The 18,812-nt window shown below is 39.8% G+C and overlaps 1 pseudogene; it reads right to left on the bottom strand.

Annotated features, from left to right (window-relative positions):
• LOC123251669 overlaps positions 1–14,763 on the bottom strand; it is a 30,826-nt pseudogene extending 16,063 nt beyond the window's left edge.
• Positions 14,764–18,812: the final 4,049 nt, after the last annotated feature.

The following is an 18,812-nucleotide window of genomic DNA, read 5'->3' as shown; positions in this document are numbered from 1 at the left end:
AGTCTACTTTATCATGAGGTTGTAAAAAAAAAAACAACAACCAAGGAACGCAATTGTCCAGCACATAGAGATAATATGCAAAGATGCTGTTGAAATTCTTAAAAGCAATGATCATTATCACTTTGTTACATAAGAGTTAGTTAGGGTCAGATTTTTTAAAAGCACCAAATGAGAGATGAGGCAATGGGAGGAGAAAGGAAAATTTCCTAGATTTGTGGTTTCTTTGCTTGGAAGAAAGCATTCCTGACTCCATAATATTTATTTCATCATGGTGAGGCCCTTACACATTATTGCAGTGGAATTCCATGTCCAGATAAGGAGCGCAATGTGATGCACTCCCAAGCCAGGTGGATGCAGCAATTCTAGGTGATGAACTAGCTCTCAAAAGCCACAAGTTCTGTGTTTCACTGGTCTAGCTCACAAATTAGACAGTTTTTATTGTTATAAATGAAGTCTGGAAAGTGACTGAGACTATCTGCCAATCAATACTCACAAGGCTTTCCTGTTAGTTATCTGGGCCCCAGAATCCAACCATAGCAAGGCCTTTTTCTTTCTTTATATACAAAATTCCTTTTTTTTTTTTTCCCAGCATCGAACTCTTGGCTAAATGTCCTGAAATTGTCACTCTAGGTTTAAAATTTCTCTTTCCCTGCTTCAGCCTCATTGTCTATCTCTTTCTGTTCTTATCTCACCGTCTGTTCTCTACTCTCAAGAGAAATAATGAAGTAGAAGGAAAACATAATTTTTCCTCTATCACATCTGTTTGTCTTCTATGAATATATTCATCCATATTGTATCTGTTTAGGCTTTTTCCTAAAGCCACTTTTGGAAAGGGTTGGTGTCGTTCTTGGAAGGACCTTATCCAGTTGATGAATGGGACCACGTGACACATTTATGTAGAGAAATGCTGAGTCAAGGAGAAAAGAAAAATGAGTCCAGAGGAAATGATGTGTTCCCTGATAAATACTCAGGCATGTCTCAATAGGTGGTAAAAAAAAAATCAGTGAGGTCAAAAAGGTCTTAACACTGGAAAAATAATGAGGCAAGAAACTGCTAGTTTATCAACAGTGCTCTAGTCTAGACTCTCAGTTCAGGACTCTGTCTGCTCTAATCACCTTTCCCAAGATCACCTGATATAGATATTTGTCTGCTCCAGCTCCTAAACTGTCTGTTTCAGAACTGACAAAGAAAAATATCTGAGTTCCTGTTACATCCTTCTTCCCCACTGTCATATAAGGTACCCAACAGGACAGAGTTTTTCCTGATGACTGGAGATTAAGTTAAGGTGTGATAGGTCAAATGCTTAACTCTTCAACCAAATCTGCAGACCATGTCATTAGTCCTCAGATTCCTTCTTTGGTGAAGTTAGTGTCCTGGCTCCAAGGCAGGGGCAGGCTTATAGGAGAGAACACAGACAACACGGTATAGCCTACCAAATGCCTTTCCCAGAGGTTTAGTAGCCAGGGCCACACGGTAATGTAGAAGAAAAGAGTGAAATAGCCCCAGACCACCAAAGATGAACTACAAACTTTCTGAAGGCTTACCTGGCCTTTCATTACTTTGAACACTGGCCTCTGAGTCTCTCACAAAAGACAGACAAGCTTAACAATTGCACAGCAATTTCACCTGTATCATGAATCTAATATATTTAAATACCTTCTCTTGCTCAAGTCAAGTATGGGGGAGACTCTGAAGCTCATTCTTGGTACATTGCACTAGCTGCAGCTCTTTATTCCTTGTATCTGTGATTCATAGCCATCAATAATAATAAATATTATATTTACATAATCCTTCAAGATATACAAAGCAGGCTATTTCTAGTAGCACATTTGATTCTCTCAATAATCTTGTGAAATAGTGAAATATTATTTTCCCAGTTGTACCAATGAGGTAACAGAGACCCTGTCCTGGAACCTGTGCTGATGCTGTCCATATCATCTTAATGGTTGGACCACATAAAAGTAAGGTGATGTATATGCTTTTAGGGGCAGATAGGTGGCACAGGGGATGAAGTGCTAGGCTTACAATCAGGAAGACTCTTCTTCCTGAGTGCAAATTGAATCTCAGTAACTTACTGGCTGTGTGACCCTGGGCAAGTCACTTAACTTTGCCTCAGTTCATCTGTAAAATGAGCTGGGGAAGGAAATGGCAAATCACTCTAAGTATCTTAGCCAAGAAAACCCCAAATGTCAAAAAGTCAAACACAACTGAAAATGATAAAACTACAACCTATGTATTTAAGTGTAACTAGGAGAAGAAGTAAACTAGATTTTTGATAGATCTGTGGACATTATTTTGTGTGATTTTCTAAAGACCAGAAGCCTTTTTTAAAAAAATAGGTTTTTAAAAATATATTTTGTTTTTTATATCAACTTCATTTCTACCTGCATCCCTCTCCCTCCCTAGTTCCCCAGAACCATCCTCTTATAACAAAATGGTTTTTTAAGAGGAAAAAGAGGAAAACATTCCATAAAAATAATGAACACATCAAAAAAATAAAATCTGTCATGTTCCACACTCATGGACCCCCATCTCAGCAAAGGAATTTGTGAAGATGGGGTTAATTCTCCCCTGCCTACTTTTAAATTTAATCACCAGAAGTAATTTTTTAATCAATTTTCTAACTTTATGTTAAAGTGGGGGGTGTTCATAAACTATTTGCTAAAGGTGTTTACACTCCAGAAGCAAGTGACTGCCCCCTGGGCAGTCCTAAACAAAGTTATAGTCTACAATTGGTCCCTGTAAAGTGAAGGAAGACACAGGAAGTAACAAAAAGAAGAGTCTTTAAAAGTGACTGCAACTTCCTATGAGACAATCTTTAAGCTCTTTCGAGGCTAAGGAGGCCAGTGGAGGGTCATCTTCTTTAGCATGGACCTGGGACTCTAGCATTTGGTAGCACTGCTCTGAGATCTTCTCTCTTTGGACTTTGGATTGGTGAGTGGAAAAAGTTGACCTTCCTTTCCTGACTTCCAGAGAGATTAACACCACATAGGCCTCCTTCTCGTAGGAGGCCATGTAGGTGAACCCCTTGCTTAATTTACCTCTGGGGCCTCCAGCTAGGACTTCTGGAGTTCTGCCAGAGTAGAGCCAAGGGCCAGAGCAAATATTTAGGGTGATAAGCCAGACTTTTCACTCTGCCCTCTTTCACATTTCTCTACCTTACTTTTTCCCCTCCATTTTATAAATAAAGCTGCTGAAAAGTCATTTTTGACTTAAGTCATAATTTTGGCGACCACATTCTCTCATATTTTAGTCAAACCATTCATTTTAACCCTTACAAGTTGGTATGGAAAGAGGGAAATCAACTCATATCTCTTCTTTGGGACAAATTTAGTCTATGTAATTTTGTGATATTCTTTTAACAAATGAAATTCTCAGGATCACATATATATTAAATTTTAAAAAATATTTATTAGTTGGCCAATCAAGATTTCTAACTAGCCAGGGTCCTCCCTCAACAGTCTAAACAGATGCCAGATAACTTGAGTGGGGCAAAAAGTGAGCTTTTTAAGTGTGAACAATGAGGTATTAGACCTAGGTAAGAGAGCTGGGCAGGAGCATGGCCAGAAGAGAAGGGCAAAAGTATAAGTAGCTAGGTAGCTAGACTAGGTGAGAAAAAGACCTGAGTTTCCTGGACACAGCAATATATGCCCACTGTGATGTCATCATCACTCAGTCCTTCCCCAAGACATCTCTGATTGGAAAACAGGCACAGAAGAAGTGAACTCAGAGACCTCAGTTTCTCCATTACTACTTCTTCACAGGAAGAAGCAGGTCTCAGGAGGAAGAATACACCCTTCTCACTCCACCAAGTGGCTGTACCACCATACTTTCCAACATGGTGGCTAGAGCTGACTGACTTCATTACCTAAGAGAGTTCTTGTTTACAGATAAATAAGTAGAAAGTCTCCACCTGGACTGTAATAAAAGTCAGCCCTATGAGATATTTTTAACCCTGTTATTTTAAACAAAGACAAAAGATCTAGACAAAAGTATAGAGAATCCTACCCAGTTTCATAGCCTAAATGAGATACTGCTTGTAGCTTTAAAACTAAAAGGTTTTTCATGGGGGCTAAAGAGAAAATTTCACACATACACCAAAAAAAATCTCAATTCAATATTAATATTCCACATTCAGATTTGGTTATTTTTTGGTTATGTTCTTTCCACTTATGGTGTGCTCATTCTGTAGTTGTTTTCCTGGCTCAATCCAGGAGCCTTTTAAGAGTATCTGAGGAAATGTCTGCAAAGGGTCTTTATTTTTGCCAGAATTCATTTTATATTAGAGATCAATTCAGTACTTCTCTCCAAAAAATGGAGAGAATTAATATGATGTTCCAGGAAGGACTAAGAATATTTCTTGGGGTAGAGAAAGCAAGTTTTGTTTTCTTGATAAACTTTGAAGGTAACATCAAAGTAAGGAATTATCTGTGATTTCCTTGAATAAGAAATTCCCTGATGAGAAAACTCCCTCTCCCCTACAAGCCTGAGCCTTCTCTTAACTTTTCCTAAGAGCTTTGCTTAGAGTACAAAGACATTAAATGATTTGCCCAGGATATGGCCAAGGAGGGGATTCTCTAGACATTACACCATACTGCCTATCCAAGAATCAAAGTAATGGTGGTGGGTACTGGTACGTCCCTGAACAGAGAGTGAAGCCGATTACTGACTTTGTGCAACTCTGCTTCCCTTAAATCCAATTCAGGTACAAATCAAGACATCACTCCTTGGTGTCATTGGTCCTCTTTGAAAATGAAGGATGAACTTAACAAAGAAAAAGTAATGATTGAGATGGAAGGAGAGAGTGAAGGAGGAGTGATTTAGAGAGGGAGGTTTGAGACAAGAAGAATCTGCATTAAGAGTTCATGAAGAAAATTCCATCAATATCCCCATTAGCTGAATGGAGACTAAATTAAAGGAGCTTTTCTTTTCTTTCACCTAAGAAGGAAGGGTGACTGGTGGCAACGTCCCTAATGATACCATGTCCACTGCTCTTTTTGAGAAGAAACCCAAATCCTATTGATTAACTGGGAATATATTACTTTTCAACATCAATTGTTTATTCCTGGGCAGAGTCTACCAAGATTCCACCTCTTACTGGTTCAGGAGCTCCTGCTGCTTAATGGCTTCTCACTCAGTATTAATAGCGGCCACATTCCTTGCTCCTCTCAAGAATGAAGTGGTCATTATGGAAATAGAACAGATGTGGTCAAAGGCGGCAGCAGCAGCAGCACACAATACTCCAAGCTCCCAAAATAAACTTGCTTACATAATATGTGAAACCTCACAATCTCTCCCTTAGGTTCTCTTGGCAGAACAGCTCATTTCCACTAAGAGGAAATATTCTGTTAGTTGAGATAAGGTGCCCCATTCACTCACATTTTTCTCACTCTTCTGATGGCAACTTCTTTTTAAACACCCAACAGAACTGGCTTTTTGCTTGATGGAGCCCACAAGGGAGCAGCAGAATATAAACTCCTTGAGGTTGAGGACTCTTCTATTCTGCTCTCTATATATGATCAGAGCTTAGCACAGTGAAGGGTAGGAGTGGTTAGGAGGGAGATAGAGGGAATGGACACAGGAGACACTACAACAATATTTCCTGACTTGAATTGTGTAACAGTAAGGGGGCCTAAAGGCTTTTGTTTTACCTCTTATCCCAACAGAAATAATGAATCTGATCTCTCTGAATCCATTTGGTAAGATATATTTAAAAAAAAAAAAAAAAAAAAGGAAGCTCAGTGGTGCAATGATCCTAGAATCAGGAAGCCTCTTCTTCCTGAGTGAAAATCTGACCTCAGATACTAGCTATGTGACCCTCAATAAGTCACTTAACCCTGTTTGCCTCAGTTTCCTCATCTGTCAAATGAGCTGGAAAAGGAAATGGAAAATCACTCCAGTATCTTTGCCAAGAAAACCCCAAATAGGGTCACAATGAATCAGACATAGTCATGTCTGAATGACTGAACAACAACATATTGAAGTGGTTAAAGGGCTAGCTTGGAAGTAAAACATGTGTGTGTTCAAATCCTGCCTCTGACACTTCCTGGCTGGGGACCATCACTATATTAACTTCTCAATGTCCCAGGTAGCTCTAACATCATAGGTACAAAATAGTTGCATATCTGTGTCAGTAGAAAAGATATACATGCTGGGAATTTCCCCTCAAGAATGAAATCACAGGTCTGCACACTCACATTTTTGCATGCACATGGATACACACACACATACATACAGGGTTTGGATTTAAGATTTCTTTAATACAGGAAACACCTGGTGAGGAAACAACCTTAAAATTCTCTGCAATTTGCTGTTTAAAAGTTGTCTGAGGCACTGAAAATGAGCTGGCTCAGGGTTATCATGTCAGTAAATGCAGAGGTATGATTTGAACCCAAGTCTGCCTGATTTGATCCACCATCTCATGCCAAAAGGCATTCACGAAGTACTAAGTTCAAGTCTTACCTGAGCTCCCCGACCCAGAGTTTCTCATTCATTCCTCTACCCTCTGCAATTTGGCTTTGAACTTCATCACTCAACTGAAACTGTTCTCTTCAAAGTTACTAATTCTCTCTCTCTCTCTCTCTCTCTCTCTCTCTCTCTCTCTCTCTCTCTTTCCTCTCTCCTCTCTCATATGTATGTATACATAATATATATATCTTTTTAAAAAATTTTTAAAAAAAACCTTACCTTCTGTCTTAGAATCAATAATAAGTATCCATTCCAAGGCAGAAGAGCAGTAAGAGCAAGGCAAGAGGGGTTAAGTGACACAGCTAGTAAGCGTCTGAGGCTGGATTTGAACTCAGGAAGGTGAACCTTCCTGGTTTCTCACCCAGGGCTCTATCCACTTTAGCATCTAGCTGCACATAATATAATTTAAAAAAACAGTTCCTGCCCTAAGGAAGCTTACAATCTAGATAGGGGAAACAACATATAAAAAGGAAATGAAAAAGGTTGTATTAGGAAGGTGCCTACACAGGAGCTATGGTGGCAAAATCTTGAGAGTCAGAAGCAGAACCAGGAGAGGAATGAAAGATGACTGGCCTAGGGCCTTTCTTCAAAATGGTGGTTCCAGAAGAAACTTATCAATGGGAGAAAAGAACAGAAAGTTGTTTAAGGTGAAAAAATAGCTGTGTTATGGTGGTGAAGTCTGGAGAGTTAGAATCAGAGCCAAAGAAGATGTATCTCCTACGGTGAAGGAAGTCATTTCCACACTGGAAGTTTCTCATATGGAAGAAGTCATAGCTCCTTCATGAACTCATGTTATTAATTATCAATAATATGAAAATCAATCATAATCAACAAATAGTTATTGAATGCTTGTTAATGTGCCAGAATCTGTGCTAGCTGCTAAAGGTATAGATAAAATAAAACAATCCTTGTCTTTAAAGAGTTTTGAATCTACTAGGAAAAAATATGCATAATTACATATACACAAAACATATACCAAGAAACTACAGAATAATTTGAAGATTGGAGGCTCAGAGAGCACATTAAACATTCAGAAATTTCAGAAAAACTACCTGACGAAAGTAATCGATGAGCTGTGCTTTGAAGAAACCTAGAAAGTTTTGTAGGTTAAGATGAAGAAAAGAGTGTATTCCAAGCACGGAGATCTGTCTCTGCAAATGCATGAGGGTAGGAAACAGACTTGGAAATAGGCCATCTTCACCTGGAACATACTGTAAAACACATGTGGACAAATAGTGCTTAATCAGTCTGGATGGACAGAGGCTGAAACTTGGTTGTCAAGGGCTTTCAATGGCAAAAAGAGAAGAGAGAGTTTGTATTTTAACTTAAAGGTAATCTAGAGTCATTGAGACTTTCTGAGCAGGGGACTAACATTACCAACTGGTACTCTAAGAATATAAATTGAATCACTAGGTAGAGCAAAGGGTAAAGAATGATCGTGAGGTTATAAAACTGAATGAATGGAAGCATACGTAATGTCTTGACAAAAAAGAAGATACATTTGGGGAAAAGAATTCTGTATTGGACACATAGAGTTTGAGGCGCCTATAGGGCATCCAGTTAGAGATGTACAGAAGGATGTTTTTGATATAGTATTGAGCTCATAAGAAAAATGAGGATTGGCTCTATAGATTTGGTAGCCATCTACACAGAGATGATGACTGAAACCACTGGAGCTGATGAAGCCTCAAAAGAGTGTAGAGAAAGAAAAAAAAAGCCATTGGATTTAGCAAGTAGATTGATGGTAATATTGGAAAGAGAAGTGGTGGGTTTTGAAAATAAGACTGCATTGGGTTAAGAAATTAGTGGGAGATGAGGAAAAGAAGGTGGCACTTTTTCTAGGAATATAGTGTTGAAAGGAAGGAAAGGGGATGGCAAAGTCAAGTAAAAGATTTATGTTCATTTTTGTCTTTTTAATAATAAGGTAGACCTGAATACATTTATAGGTAATAAAGAGAGTCAAAGGTGAAGGAAGAGACTAGAAATGATAAAGATGGTGAGGATAATTAAAGACTCACAGAGGACATAATGTAGCTACATCGTGAAGGGCATTATAGGAAATCAAATCACAAAGAAGGATCTTATCGTCTGAGAAAGGAACAAAGGGAAGCAGAGTTGGGGAAAATATTGAGGGTGTCTGATGTTTAGAAATTAGGAAAAGAGGGAACTCTTCATGGAAAGCTTCAATTTTCTTAGTAAAAGATGAAGCAAAATCCTCTCCTTAAAGGAAGTCAATATAGTATGGCATAAGTTCTTGAGGAGAGGAGTAAAAGTTCATAATAGATATGATGAGCAGTGATAGGGAATCGGCCAAGGAAGAATAAAAAGATTTCCTTGCAACAGCAAAGGCTCATGTGATATGAACAAACCTGAATTTATCATGTACAAATTACATCATTGGATGACCTCCTTTGGGGGTGTTCAGTAACTCATAAGTCAGACTAGAAAAAGCAGATAATAGAGGCAACATATGATCAAGGTTTGGAGAGGGATGAATAGTGATAGGTCAAGGGTAAAAGGGATTCAAAGGATGAAGAAAGCATAAAGCTAAACTGATTAACTACAGTAGAGATTTCAAAGGGAGGAAAGTAAGATCAAAGAAGAAGGGACAGACTAGGAAAGTAGGGAAGGGTAGAAGGGCTAGAGGTTATGGTGAGGGAAAAGAATAGTTATAGGAGAGATAAGGCACAGGGAAAGATGGAAAAACAGAAGGTTATAGTCAGATAGAATCATTTCCATTTGAGATCATGGAGTAGATACATTTGGAATGAATGACCTAGAACAGTGATGGACAAACTACAGCCAGTGGGCCAGATGTGGCCCCCCAGCAGCGGGACATTATTCCTAATCTGACGAATACAATGAGTAGGATACAATACAATGAAACTTTGAAAGAATTGTCTTAGAAACAGACTGACAGATGAGCATTTCCTTTCCTTTGGTCCCCTCTTTAAAAAGTTTGCCCATCACTGACCTAGAAGATAAGTGAAAATCAGGATCCTGCTTGCAAAGAGAAGGGAGGAATTCGAGAAAAATCTCACATAAAGGACTTTTTGTTAACGATATTAAAAAAAAAAACCAGGAACAAAGACAGGAGGTCATGGGTTCATATCTGGCCTCAGGTATGTTTTAGACATGGATGAGTCACTTTATTTCCATTTCCTAGCCCTTATTACTCTCTGCCTTGGAACTAATAAAAAATATTGATCATAAGACAGAAGATAAGGGTTTAAAAAACACACAATATAACAGAGGTTCCATAATGCACAATGGGAGGACAGCATAGAATTGGATAGGACCATAGGAAAGGTAGGTTTGAAGTAGGTGACTAATGAGAGATTGGGCATGATGGTAGAGAAAGGGAGATTTAGCCCAGGCAGTCTTTGCTACTGAATCACAGGGATCTAGAGAGGAAGAGAAAAAAAATTGTTAATAACTGGAGATTGATTGTTTGACTCTGCTCAAACTATCCCAGTTATTGATTCGACTGTCACTCACGTTTAGTTTTTTTTCATTCGTTTCTGACTCTTCCTGACCTCATTTGACAAAGATACTGGAGTGATTTGCCATTCCCTTTTCCATTTCATTTTACAGATGAAGAAATTGAGGCAAAGAGGGTTAAGTGACTTGCTCAGTGTGGCATGGCTACCAAGTGTCTAAGACCAGATCTGAACTCCTGAAGATGAGTCTTCCTGACTCCAAGCCCAGCACTCTATCTAGCACCATCTAGACGATTATCACTACCACATACTGAGAGAGAGCTGAGTCTAGTCCAGAGAGGTGTGTGTATATATATATATATATATATATATATGAGACATTGCTGAAGATGGACCCATTGGGAAGACTCTTGTTATCTGGGTCCTTAATGTTTGGAGAATGGGGGAGGGGGAGATCAGTCTTTGGACCCAGTATTCTTTGGGACTAAGTGCTAAGAAGTCCATCATATATTGCTTATAACATATAATTATGAAGAATATGTACAAATAACGGCTAGAGAAAGAGTTGGATCTGGGATTTCACTAATATAGGGAACAATGGAATGAGGTAACTCCTGCCAATGAAGGCCAGCAACATATATTCTTAGAGAATCATCTTAGTACCCTGGCATGCCATTACTTACCCAGAGTCACACAGCCAGTATGTATCACAGGTATGACTTGATCTCAGATCTATTTGACTCTAAGCTCAGCTCTAACCACTGCTCCATTCTACCTCTCTGTATACCACAAATCATAAGGTGTAATAGAGTTACACATCTTTTATATTCTGCAGTAAAAATGGATATCACATATACACATATGCATGTATGTATATGCATATAACCTTACAATGACACTTATACATAGAAAGGCAGCACAGCAGGATAGATAGTGTGTGGGGTCCTCAGTGAGGAAGATTTGGCCCTAACGTTGACACAGTGTTATATGACATTGGGCAAGTCACTTACCCTTCTCTATCAACCTCAGTACCTCATCTGAAAAACTGGAATAATACCATCTATGTTTAAGGGTTACTGTATTAAGGATTCTTGGCAAATATACTAGAGTGATTTGCCATTTCCTTTTCTAGCTCATTTTATAGATGAGGAAATTGAGGGAAAAGGGGTTAAGTGATTTGCCCAGGGTCATATAGCTATTAAGCATCTGAGGTTAGACTAGAACTCAGGTCTTCCTCAGTTTAAGCGTGGTGCTCTATCCATTGTGCCACCTAATTGCCACCACCCCCAATCCCACTCCTGTCCCCAAAACTTAAGAGAATCAAATACCTGTGGTTTTTTTCTCTATTGAAGTTCTGCGTTTCATCTTGGAAAGAAAACCCATGTTGCATTTGCGTGCAAACACACACACACACACTGTGAACCTGAAAGCCTTGGTCATCAACTAGCACCTACAGAGGATTTAGAGAAAGAAGAGTTTGCAACAGTCTCAAGGATGCCAATTTCTATTTAATGAACCCCTAACCATGAGAAGGAAATGAGGAACCAAAGGTTTTTCTCTTCTGCCAAAAGAAATGGTCTGATCATCTTCCCATCACTGCTGCTGCACAGATGTTCAAAATCAGAGCGAATCTCCAACCCACCTCTTGATTAAACAGGGGCCCTATCCCTTTCATTTTTATTAGTCTGCTATCAGAATATAGCATCTGAGCAGAATTCACTTCATTGATCTGGTGCTTGGAGGAAAATAATAGCCCATTTGGGCCCATTCTCCCAAAAGGGCTTTGGGTACTATCTATTCACTCCTCTGTTGTCTCCTCATCGCTCACATTTATGTAGAAACAGGGGCAAATTCGCTCTTCCTTCCCAGTTATTCATCCCCTGAGGGGAACATAACCCAGAATGTGCCCAGGCTAACTCTATGTGAAAGCCAATCTCCCCTCTCTGAGAAGTATAAAAAATTCAGAGTAGATAAATCAGGACTGTTCATGTCACTTTGACTCTAAGTGTGTAATGCTACAGTGAAAAATAATGCAGTCAGAGTAAGTCAGGCTTGGAGGCAGAAGATCTGAGCTCAAAACACTAGCATTAGTGGCAATATGATCTTTAGCCAATTGCTCCAACCCTCTGAATTCAGACTCTTCATTAATATAAGGAGTAAAGGGAGGGAGGGGGAAGAGAGTTACTTGTACTACTTGGGTCTCAGGATTTTGAGGAAAGTGAGATGATGGTGATATTGTTGGGCAACTAGATGGTACAATGGTACAGTGCTGGACTGTGAGTCAGGAATACTCTCATGATCCTGAGTTCAAATCTGACCTCAGAAACTTGCTAGTTGTGTGACCCTGGACAAGTAACTTCATCTTGTTTGCCTCAATTTCCTCATCTACAAAAATCAGAGAAGGAGACAGTAAACCACTCCAGTATCTTTGTAAAAACAAAACAAAACAAAACAAAAAACAACCAAATGGAGTTAGGAAGAATCAGAATGACTGAATTGATCAACCAACAACAATGAAAATGCTATTAGTATACATTAATTAGCATACCTTAAATATATATATATATATACATCACCTAGATGTGGCACTGAGATCAGTGACACTAAAACATTGGCCTATTCTTTTGTAACTTTGTTCTGATTTCCACTGAATTTAATGGGACTTGTTTTTATTATTTTATTATTCATTAATAATTTATTATTATTCAGCAAGACTGCAGAGGCACCATTCTCCACTGCCTAGTTTTCTTCTCCTTCCTTCTCAGCTGGAAAAAAATAAATGTTTGTATAGATTTAAAATATATATATGTAAAGTATACATATACAGATGTGGAATAGTGAGAGCAATGACAGACAAAAAGACAGGACCTGTGATTTCATCAGTATAGAGAAACTCCCTTTATCAGTGCAGGGCAGCACCTTCTCTGGCAACCTGTAGCCATAGAGTTACTTTAACAGCAACTGACATTTTCCCAGAGTCAGTCACACTGGCAATATATGTCAGAGGCAAGTGACAATTATTTAAGATCTCTTCACAGCAAAGATGCAGAAAAGCAGAATTTAGTTCTGGGGAGTTTCATTACCTGGATTGCTACCTTTGTTTAGGTTTTCCTCCCTTTGTGTTATCCCTGGGATAAGGCTCACCTGTGCTGCTGTAAGCCAGAAGTATCAAACAGGTGGCACCATACGGGTCAGATTAAACCAGATTAAAATGTATTAGTTAAAATATTTAAATTAAATTTAAATTTATTTATTAATGTTTGTTATATTTAAATATTTGTTTGATTTAAATAATATTTAATATTCAAATATTTTAGTTATTAAATATTTAATTTTTCAGTTAATATATTAGGAAATAACAAAATAAGCAAAAATACAATAAACGTAGATATTGCATTTAAAAACTAAATCAATGTGCAGCCTGCAGGTATCCATCTGAATGGCTTGGTGGCTCCCCATTTCTTTTTGAGGACACTACCTCTGTAAGCTATTTCAAGTCTTCTGCAAAGAGGACAAAAGAGGGTTTGGCAATCATGAATCTCGGCACCAGCTGCATCCTAGGCAGTGCCCTCTGAGCCTTTCCCTATTCGCACAAGCGCACCTGTATCAGAGGTCAAAGGACCCTGGCAAGCAGCGGTCACTGGATCTTGACAAATGGCCCCCAAGTGCAAAGTTCAGACTCTGCTGCTTCCTCCCAGAAAACAGCCCACCTTCAGCAAACAGCACCAGGCATTCGTGGCTTAGGTCAGCCTCGGTGGTGGTGATGTTTTAAAAGTAGTTTTTATTGTGCTGGTGGGATATGAGGGAAGGAAGCTGAAAGGCAGGCACATTGAGAGTGTCAACCAACAGCTTTACTTTATGTAATGCTTAGAGAAACCACTTCCTCCCATGCAGAAAGCCCCGCTACCCAGGTGTTGCCCAGGGAGTGGGGAGAGCTTTTCAAATTGCAGCAGCCAGATCGTCAGGTCTTCTGTATGTGTGCGAGACAATGAATTGGCATAGTTCCTGGACAATTTCTTTCTTTATGCAATCCCAAAGTGTAGACATTCAATAAATAATTTTTGAATGAATATGATTTGGAACTGTGGCAGAACTAGCTCACAGGGCTAATTGGACATGTTTGATAATTGGACACGTCTGTGGGACATCCCCACTTTTTGAATTTTTCCTTGAGAGACCCTGGAAACTTTGCCAAAACAGCCTGGAATGACGGGGATTTGCCCAGGCTGTTTGGCGAGGGCTGTCCCAGCCTGCCTCAGAGCGCTCCTTTTTTCAGGGGCTTCACCTCTCTCTGCTCCTTAGCTCCTAACCACAAGAACTGGCGCAGGGTGGGGTGGCAGGGGCGTGTGTGGTGAAGACTGCATATCTGAGCGGGGTGTGATTAACAGTCAAGGTCGTGATGTTCTGCAAGGTCAGTTTGGAAACTCCCAGGCTCCCTCGCGGCTCCCAAACGAGCCTGAGAAGTGGGCAGAGCACTCTCGCCCAACCTGGGAATCTGAGAGAAGCAAATGAAGCCCCGCTATCTCTTAGCCATTGCCCACAGCTCTCCAGCCAGTTGTTGGTTTGTGAAATTCTTATCAGTGGTTAAAACCTGACACCCTTGATATACGTGTTGAAGGGTTGATATGCTTTTTGAAATTCTCCTGTCATGTGGATTTTTACTTCTTAGCACATTATAAAACCCAGCAGGAAGCACTGTTAAAATAGCATCGGCAAATCCATTAACCTCCAGGAAGCAGAGAACAGGGGCTGCTCCTGGCTGGTTATCATGGTGCAGTTTATATTTGCAAAGTGCTTTTCCCTCCGTCTTAATGAGATGGGCCTCCAAACAGCCTTGCCAGCCCCACGTTGGCATTATTGTGGCCGTTATCCTCGTTTTATCAAGGAGGCACAGGGAGAGTTGAGCAATTTGCTAAAGGTCACTGGGAGTCAGTGGGGAGCTGGGCTGCCAGCCCTACGCCTGGAAGGATGGAGGCCACCCCCCTCCTCATTATATCTGCTGATAGGAGTAAACTTTTCTTTGTTCCTCCTGTTATTAAATCCTCCCTCCATAGTGTTGCAGAGAGCAAACGTGAGAATGATAAAATATTCATATCCCCATGTCCTCACGATGTAGAAGGAAAACAAAGAAAAAATCTGAAGTCTCTTCTTTCAGGTAGGATGAAAGAATTCCAGCAAGGGGCTCAAATGTTAAAAGCAGGCACATTCCCCTCTCCCTCGGTACTTCCTCTCCTTGCAGGTGGCAAGAAATGCTATAAGAACAGGTTGTACAGAACATTACTTCAAAGGTCTTGGGTCCATGGCATTTTGGATGCTATTACTACAATTTGTATCCAAAAATGATTTAACTTCCCCAGTCAGTGATGTGTACAAATGGCACACACCAGCAAACCACACATGCACGCAATGTATGAATTCCCACATTCTTGACTTTTCATTCCAGCCGGAACATTTTTTCCAGAGCCAAAAAGAAATGAATTAAGTTTGCAAAAGGACATGTGTGAAAAGGCCAAGGGAAAAATTGAAATCAGCTGCTTTTTAAAAGCTAGTGCCCAGGGTGCTTCACTGATGAGAACTCCTTTTTCAATCCTTTCCCCCATTCAGGAAAAGAGGGGACTCCATTTCCTATAGTTATTGAAGATGAGAGTGGTCTGATATGAGGGAGCAGTTAAATGTTTTATGTGTATTTTGTGCCTTCCAACTGGATCTGACCATTATGGGATTGCCAGGTCAGGAAAATGTAAGCTCCTTGAGGGTAGGCATAGTTATGTTTCTGTCTTTTGCACTTAGTGCCTAGAGAGGGCAAGGAGGGTCTTAATAGAAAGACCTTAATAAAGGCTTGCTGAATAGAATTGAAATTGATTGAGAGAGAAACCATCTCAGGGCATAATAATTTCTCTCCAGGAACGGGTCTAGGATAGAATTTTCTTAAACAAATAAATGGATAATGAACTGGGCCCAAAACTGAATAAGGAGAAGAAAGTAGGATAGGTTACTCTGGCAATAGTTCTTGTGTGTGTGTGTGTGTGTGTGTGTGTGTGTGTGTGTGTGTGTGTGTATGGGGTTTTTATAATTTAACTTAATTTTTTTATTTAACAAAAATCCATTTTTTCTCTCATTCTCCCAAAAAGAAAAAAGGAAAACTCTTATAAAACATGTATAATCAAGCAAAACTAATTTCCACATTGCTCTTGTCCAAAAAATATGTCTCCATCTATAACCATAATCCATACTTACCTCCTATGTCTTTTAAAGTTGTTGATCTTTATGCTGTTGTTATTATTAGATAAATTATTCTCCTACTTCAGTTTACTTCTCAAGTTTTTTTGAAACCATTCTGTTCATCATTTCTTATAGTGCAATAGTGTTCCATTGCATTCATGTATCCTAACTTCTTCAGTCATTTCTCAGTTGATGAGTTCCTCTCTGGTTTCCTCTTCTTTGCTGCCACAAAAAGAGAAGCTACAAATATTTTTGTACCTAAGGATCTTTTTCTTCTTTCTTGAATCTCTTTTGGGGTACAAGCCCACTATTTTTATTGCAGAGTTAAAGGATATGCACAGTTTGACAACTTTGGGGGGAGAATTCCAAAATGTTTTCCAGAATGGCTCAACCAACCAGCTAGCTCTGCCAACAGATTTAACAGAGGTTTTTTGGTAGGATGGATCTCTTTGGCAGTGTGGTGAAGCCTATGAACCCCTCCCCAGAATAAGGTTTTTTTTTCCTCAAATGCATAAAACAAAACATGTAAAATTCCAAAGGAAACCAATTATGCTGAAATAGTTCTGAATATATGTATATATTTTCAATCAAGTTCACAGACCCCAGATTAAGAACATTTGCTCCAGGAAAACTAAACAGTGCTTCTCCTTGAAACAAAGCACTACCTTTTAAAATATCAAAATTATTCCAGTAACATTATATGATTGCTAGTCATGAAATAACACAGCCTCTAAGAATCAACATAATGAGTGATCCAAAGGGTGATGAAGAGATACCTCATGGGTATAGATAGCCTGTATCACATTATGAATGATACATATGAAATAGTATAAAAAATACAATCATAGAACTCAGTGAATAGAAAGGAAAGCAGGCTGGTCATTTAGTGAGAGCAAGGGAAATCTTGGGTACTGCCTATAACATCAATTGGGACCCACATCATATACAAGAGTCTCATTGGGTAAGAAAGAATGGATGGGTTAGAATCTAAATCATTTCAGGAAAAACTCATATGATTTCAAAACATGAAAATGCCCACAAAATGAAGGAGAATACTTTTGGCAGCTAGACTTGATTGAAAGTAATGAAGAAAAACAATGATATATCAATAGGATAGCCATTTTTCCAGAGCTATGGCATGTAACCTCTTCTTCTTCACTTCATGTTAAAATCTGGAAAGAGTGTCAAAGTGTAGGGTTTCCAACTCAATAGCCCACAATGGTTGGGATGAAGCAGTTAGAACCAACTGGCTATCCAGAAGACTTGGGACAGTGGAGAGACCTCTGGGTTTGTAATCAGGAAACCTCCTCTTCTTGAGCTCAAATCTGACCTCAGATACTTACTAGCTGTGTGACTCTGGGTAAGTCATTAATGCTGTTTGCCTCAGTTCCTCATCTGTAAGATGAGCTGAAGAAGGAAATGCTAAACTACTCTAGTATCTTGTGCAAGAAAATCCTAAAAATGGGGTAATGAAGAATCAGACATTACTGAAACAACTAAACAACAACAATAAATCCAGAGGACTTACTGTTTAACTTGAACTGGGGTTAAATGTTTATTTGGCTATATACCATGTGTACCATGAGTGTTATATCAGCCTAGGTCACTTTTGGCTTCCATTTGACATTTCAAACAAACAGGAATGGACCTTTGATGTTGGAGTACCTGGGTTCAAATCCTGGCTTTGCTATTTAATTGTATGTGACTCTTGAACAAACCATTTAATTTCTATGGACCTCAGTTTCCTCATCTGTAAAATGAAATGGTTAGGTCCAGTGAGTTCCAAAGTTCCTTTCCAGTTCTCGTTATGTAATTCTTTTGATGAGAATACTGAATGACAGCAGATACTGTCAATGGTGTAAGAATAAACAGAGCCAGTACCCAAATGTTAGGGATGGAGGAGAGAGAGAGAGAGAGAGAGAGAGAGAGAGAGAGAGAGAGAGAGAGAGAGAGAGAGAGAGAGAGAGAGAGTTTATGAGGATGAGACTCTCTTCTAACTCTCCCCTCCCGCCAAACATGCACTGTGAGACTTGGAGGGGGTGTCACCCCGTAACTGGGTGACCCGGATGGTTGTGCTGCCCCACAGGTTTTGGGGGTGAGGCTTCCCTACAAGGGGAGGTATGGGGGACCCCAATCCAATTCTGAATGAGGGCGGGGCCCACACAAGCCTCCCCCCCAGATCAGTCAACTCTATAGCAGGGGGTCTGGCTCCAAGATGGAGGCAGCCAGACCAAGCTGTGATTCCCCTCCCCCTCATCTCTCAGGCACTCTGGAATGTCATCTGACTAGTGAATATCTTTCATTAATCACAATTCAGGGTTTGGGGAAAGGGGTGAAGGGCAGAGGGATTTGGGGGTGCTCTCCTCTCTATTCCCATGTGGTCCATCACTTGGGTGAGAACCCTTGGGGCTCCTGCTCTCAAGCATCTCCCCTCGCCTCTTCTCTTTCAGTTTCCATTTCTATTTCCTATTTCTATCCTTTCTATAATTGCAAAATCAAACCGGAAAGGGTCTCTCAGTAAGGTTGGGTAATGGGGAAAGGAACCCAAGAGATCGCTCCCAAAATGGAGACCAGAAAATTAGCTGACTGAAGTCTTGCTGGATTAGAAGCAATGGGATGCCTTTGACAGGGAATCAGGGTATCGGTGTCCAAAGAAGGATCCTCAGGAAGCCCTCGGGCCTG

Source organism: Gracilinanus agilis, chromosome 1, assembly GCF_016433145.1.
Source record: "Gracilinanus agilis isolate LMUSP501 chromosome 1, AgileGrace, whole genome shotgun sequence".
Taxonomy (NCBI): Eukaryota; Metazoa; Chordata; class Mammalia; order Didelphimorphia; family Didelphidae; genus Gracilinanus; species Gracilinanus agilis.
The sequence above is the reverse complement of the archived record's forward strand: the minus strand, read 5'-3'. Positions and strand labels throughout refer to the sequence as shown.